We start from the raw sequence: 6,281 nt of genomic DNA on the forward strand, positions 1-6,281 counted from the left end.
CTACAGAAGTATCCAATGACATCTTAGCTAATTCAGATAGACCATCATAGAATATATCCAGGATGGTCCATTCTGAAAGCATGTCAGAATGACACTTTTTGGTCAGTTCCTTGTATCTCTCCCAAGCTTCATAGAGGGATTCACCTTATTTCTGTCTGAAGGTTTGAACATCCACTCTAAGCTTACTCAGCTTTTGAGGAGGAAAGAACTTGGCTAAGAAAGCCTTGACCAGCTTATCCCAAGAATTCAGGCTATCCTTAGGTTGAGAGTCCAACCATATTCTAGCTCTGTCTCTCACAGCAAAAGGGAAAAGCATGAGCTTGTAGACTTCAGGATCTACTCCATTAGTCTTAACAGTATCACATATCTGCAAGAATTCAGTTAAGAACTGAAAAGGATCTTCAGATGGAAGTCCATGAAACTTGCAGTTTTGTTGCATCAGAGAAACTAATTGAGGTTTCAGCTCAAAGTTGTTTGCTCCAATGGCAGGGATGGAGATGCTTCTTCCATGTAAATTGGAATTAGGTGCAGTAAAGTCACCAAGCATCCTCCTTGCATTATTATTATTTTCAGCTACCATCTCCTCTTCCTTTTCAAAAATTTCTGTAAGGTTGTCTCTGGATTATTGTATTTTAGCTTCTCTTAGTTTCCTTTTCAGAGTCCTTTCAGGTTCTGGATCTGCTTCAACAAGAATATTCTTGTCCTTGCTCCTGCTCATATGAAAGAGAAGGGCATAGAAAAATAATAATAGGGATCCTTTTTACCACAGTATAGAGGTTCCCTTGTTGTGAGTAGAAGAAAAGAAGAATAAGAATGTAGAAGAGAAGAATTCGAACTCAGAGAAGAAGAAGGGGTTCGAATTTTGGGTGAAGAAAAGTGTTAGTAGATGAATAAATAAATAGAAGAAGATGAGAGGTGAGAGAATTTTCGAAAATTAAAAATTTAAATTTAAATTTCGAAAATAGTTTTTGAAAAAGGGTTAATGATTTTTGAAAATTAAGAATGAAATAAAATTAAAATTAAAAATTGAAAACAATTAAAAAGAATTTTTGAAAAAGAGGGATGTATTTTCGAAAATTAGAGAGGGGAAGTTAGTTAGGTAGTTTTGAAAGAGATAAGAAACAAACAAAAAGTTAGTTAGTTAGTTGAAACAAATTTTGAAAATCAATTTTTGAAAAGATAAGAAGATAAGAAGTTAGAAAAGATATTTTAAAATCAAATATTTTTGAAAAAGATATGTTTTAAAAAGATATGATAGAAAAGATATGATTAAAATTAGTTTTGAAAAAGATTTGATTTTTAAAATCACAATTAATGACTTGATTCACAAGAAATCACAAGATATGATTCTAGAACTTAAAGTTTGAATCTTTCTTAACAAGTAAGTAACAAACTTGAAATTTTTGAATCAAAACATTAATTGTTGATGATATTTTCGAAAATATGATATAAAATTAAGAAAAAGATTTTTGAAAAATATTTTTAAAATTTTCGAAAATAAATAAGAAAAATGAAAAAGATATGATTTTTGAAAAAGATTTTGAAAAAGATAAGATTTTTAAATTGAAAATTTGATTTGAATCATAAGAAACAATTGAATTTTAAAAATTTTTGAAAAAGTCAATCCAAATTTTCGAAATTTATGAGAGAAAAAAAAAAGGAAAGATATTTTTTTGATTTTTTTGAATTTTTAATGATGAGAGAGAAAAACATGAAAAATGATGCAATGCATAAAAATTCTGGATCTAAACATGTGATGCATGCAAGAACACTATGAATGTCAAGATGAACACCAAGAACACCATGAATGTCAAGATGAACATCAAGAACTTATTTTTAAAAAATTTTCAAGAAAAGAAAACATGCAAGACACAAAACTTAGAAATTTTTCATGTATAGACACTATGGATGCAAGAATGCATATGAAAAACAAGAAAAGACACAAAACAAGAAAATATGAAGATCAAACAAGAAGACTGGCCAAGAACAACTTGAAGATCATGAAGAACACTATGAATGCATGAATTTTCGAAAAATGCAAAGAATTTTTAGAAAAAATGCAAATGACACCAAACTTGAAATTGACTCAAGACTGAAACAAGAAACACAAAATATATTTTATTTTTATGATTTTATGATTTTTTTATTTTTCGAAAATTAATGTGAAAAATAAAATAAGAAATCCAAAATCTTTAAGAAGAATTCCAGGAATCTTTCAATATTAGCCCAAAGCTCCAATCAAAGGGTTGGACATGGCTTAATAGCTAGTCAGCTTTAGGATGGAATTACATGCATTGTGGTGATTAGTTGAAGACCAATCCCAAAGCAGTTTGGGTATGGCTTTACAGCCAGATAGGATTCAACATGTTACCATGAAACTCTAGAATTCATTCTTGAAAGTTTTGAAGCCATAGAATAATTTAAAATTTTTTTTTGAAAATATTATTTTTTTTCGAATATTAATTGGGAAAAACGAAAAAGAAGAAAATATTTTTGAAAACTTTTTTTGAAAATAAAATAAGAAGAAAATTACCCAATCTGAGCAACACGATGAACCGTCAGTTGTCCAAATTCGAACAATCCCCGGCAACGGCACCAAAAACTTGGTATGCGAAATTGTTACTCTGAGGTTGTAAAATTGTTGTTCATTCTCTCCCTGGCAATGGCTCCAAAAACTGGTGCACAATACCATGGTCCAGACATAACTTCACAACTTCGCACAACTAACCAGCAAGTGCACTGGGTCGTCCAAGTAATAAAACCTTACGTGAGTAAGGGTCGATCCCACGGAGATTGTTGGTATGAAGCAAGCTATGGTCACCTTGTAAATCTCAGTCAGGCGGATATCAAATGGTTATGGAGTTTTTGAATAATAATAATAAATAAATAGAAAATAAAGATAGAAATACTTATGTAATTCATTGGTGAGAATTTCAGATAAGCGTATAGAGATGCTTTCGTTCCTCTGACTCTCTGCTTTCCCGCTGTCTTCATCCAATCAGTCTTACTCCTTTCCATGGCAAGCTTTCTGTAAGGGCATCACCGTTGTCAATGGCTACATCCCATCCTCTTGTGAAAAAGGTCCAAATGCTCTGTCACGGCACGGCTAATCATCTGAGGTTCTCGATCATACTGAAATAGGATTCACCCTCCTTTTGCGTCTGTCACTACGCCCAGCACTCGCGAGTTTGAAGTTCGTCACAACCATCCCTTCCCAGATCCTACTCGGAATACCACAGACAAGGTTTAGACTTTCCGAATCTCAGGAATGGCCATCCATGGGTTCTAACTTATACCACGAAGATACTAATAACTCGGACTCGGTCCCCTGTATTAGATATCTAAGAGATACTCATTCTGCCTTGTTTGCATGTAGAACGAAAGTGTTTGTCAGGCACGCGTTCATAAGTGAGAATGATGATGAGCGTCACATAATCATCACATTCATCATGTTCTTGGGTGCGAATGGATATCTTAGAAGCGGAATAAGTTGAATTGAATAGAAAATAGTAGTACTTTGCATTAATTCATGAAGAACAGCAGAGCTCCACACCTTAATCTATGGAGTGTAGAAACTCTACCGTTGAAAATACATAAGTGAAAGGTTCAGGCATGGCCGAATGGCCAGCCCCCAAAACGTGATCACAGGATCAAAAATACAATCCAGGATGTCTAATACAATAGTAAAAAGTCTTATTTATACTAAACTAGTTACTAGGGTTTACAGAAGTAAGTAATTGGTGCATAAATCCACTTCCGGGGCCCACTTGGTGTGTGCTTGGGCTGAGCTTGAAGTTTACACGTGGAGAGGTCATTCTTGGAGTTGAACGCCAGTTTGTAACGTGTTTCTGGCGTTCAACTCTGGCTTGTGACGTGTTTCTGGCGTTTAACTCCAAACTGCAGCGTAGAACTGGCGTTTAACGCCCTTTTGCGTCATCTAAACTCGGCCAAAGTATGAACTATTATATATTTCTAGAAAGCCCTGGATGTCTACTTTCCAACGCAATTGGAAGCGCGCCATTTTGAGTTCTGTAGCTCCAGAAAATCCACTTTGAGTGCAGGGAGGTCAGAATCCAACAGCATCAGCAGTCCTTCTTCAACATCTGAATCTGATTTTTGCTCAAGTCCCTCAATTTCAGCCAGAAAATACCTGAAATTACAGAAAAATACACAAACTCATAGTAAAGTCCAGAAATGTGAATTTAACATAAAAAAAACTAATAAAAACATCCATAAAAGTAACTAGATCCTACTAAAAACATACTAAAAACAATGCCAAAAAGCGTATAAATTATCCGCTCATCAATGATGCTGCAGATTTTTATTGTCACGGCCCAAAATGCGCCATGATTGGCGCCCAGGGAAATAGTCCCCTGTCAAGCCTAACAGATTCGAATATGAGATAAGTAAAGTTACAAATATATTTTTCTTTTCTTATTTACAAGTTCTAGCATGAATAATTACATATTTTTGACAAAAGATAAAATAAATAAACATGGTTGGATCCTGCCTGTGACATATAGAGCAGATGGCATCTAAGAACTCAACAAGGAATAGGTACCAATTGTAGATCATTACTCTTGAATAGAAGGGCTCACATATTTAAGTATTTACTCTTGAAAAATATTTTTAGAAAAAATGGAGTGAGTCTTGAAACTCAGTGACTAGACAGTACATCTATAATTCACATGAGACCATATGAATATTATCATAAAAATAATATTATTTAGAACATAATCATTTATATAAATAAGTGAATCAATAAGGGAGTTCTCATACAGAAATCAAATCAAAAGTCCACACTTAGGCGGCTCCACCTCTATGGGTAGCCCTCTCCTCTTGTGTGTCCTAACGGAATAACAGATCTAACGCATGGCCTACACGTTAGGCTAGCAACACCCCTGCTAGCTGGAGTCTGAGTTAGATGTATCTTAGTTAACGTCATAACCGCCGTTAACTATGGTTTTCTAATACGAGCCTCCCAAACCAATTCAAAACATATAATTTCAAATACAGCAAATATTTGATCTTTCGAATATATAGGTATCGAATCAAATCAAATCAGATAATACTTTCTCATCTGAAATCTTTTTCAATCATACTTTCTCAATTTAAAGACATTTTAAACATATTTCACAATTTCAAAATAAATGAGTACTAACAAATACTTCAATGCTTCAAAAAAATACATATTCGAGTAAAATCAAATATTCTAAAATAATATAAAAATTCATCAAATATATATAGTCACATAAAAACATATAGTCTCATGTGCATATTAAAATTAGCTTAACAAGGATAAATATTTAGTTCTAATAAATCGACTATTCAATCTAATTTAAAATCTTTTGATAATAATATTTGTAAATATAATTATAAGTTCAAAGCACCATATACCAAAATAATTATAGATGCAAGGCCAAATAATTATAAATGTAAAGCCTAATCACAAATTGGTCCTAAGGACCGAAGATCAACACCGGAATGCCATCAATATAGAGATTAGAAGTTGGAATCTAAGTGATTGTGAAGGGTTGAAGGTGGTAGTTTCAATATGGGAGAATAGCCCCAAATAAGGCAGGAAAACAAGGTAGAACAAAATACAGCGACCCCAAAAGACGCAGCAGCAACAACACACGACAATGACAACAGAGGTGCAGCAACCACCACCCTTCCTGGCAGCTGCAGTGATCAGATTAGGGCATGGCAAGGCTAGGGCTTCTGGCAGCAACTCCGACAACAGAGCACCAGCAACGACGTGCTCCGACGACACATCGGTACCTCCCTTTACCATCGAGCTCAAATGCTCCCTCTCTGTCTCTCGTCTCCTCTTCTCAGCTACGGTGGCTCAGCGATTTTTCCTTCATCGGCTCCATCTTACTCTCATTTTCCTTCCTTTCTTTCCTCTTCTCCCCATGTTCTTTCCTCATTCCTCCCTATCTACTTGTTCCATTATTCTTTCTTTGGTTATGAGTGACGGCTAGTGAGAGACTGAAGGTTGAGAGCGTGTTTTTGTGTGTGATTAGGGTTAGGGAAAAAGAAAAAGAAGTGTGGCCCACAATTTTTTTTATTTATTTGCATATCTTTCTCAGTTTTTTTTTAGTTATTACATTTATATTATCATACCTTGTGCAATAAAGTCACCAATATAAGCTCAATTTCAGCACGTGTATACTCATGCAAAGTTCAGGAAAGTTCAAGAACAATTTAGAGGAAAGGTGAATTGTATCACAAGATCAACAGAACTCGCTCTAGGTTTCACGTCATATGAAGTTTTAGAA

The 6,281-nt window shown here is 34.4% G+C and overlaps 1 non-coding gene across 1 annotated transcript; it reads left to right on the forward strand.

The window, feature by feature from the left end:
• The first annotated feature begins 80 nt into the window (after positions 1-80).
• LOC112731717 (small nucleolar RNA R71) lies at positions 81-184 on the forward strand. Its single transcript, XR_003167482.1, has one exon. It is a non-coding gene; the product is annotated as a small nucleolar RNA R71 (small nucleolar RNA).
• Positions 185-6,281: the final 6,097 nt, after the last annotated feature.

Source organism: Arachis hypogaea, chromosome 12 (genome assembly GCF_003086295.3).
Source record: "Arachis hypogaea cultivar Tifrunner chromosome 12, arahy.Tifrunner.gnm2.J5K5, whole genome shotgun sequence".
Lineage (NCBI taxonomy): Eukaryota > Viridiplantae > Streptophyta > Magnoliopsida > Fabales > Fabaceae > Arachis > Arachis hypogaea.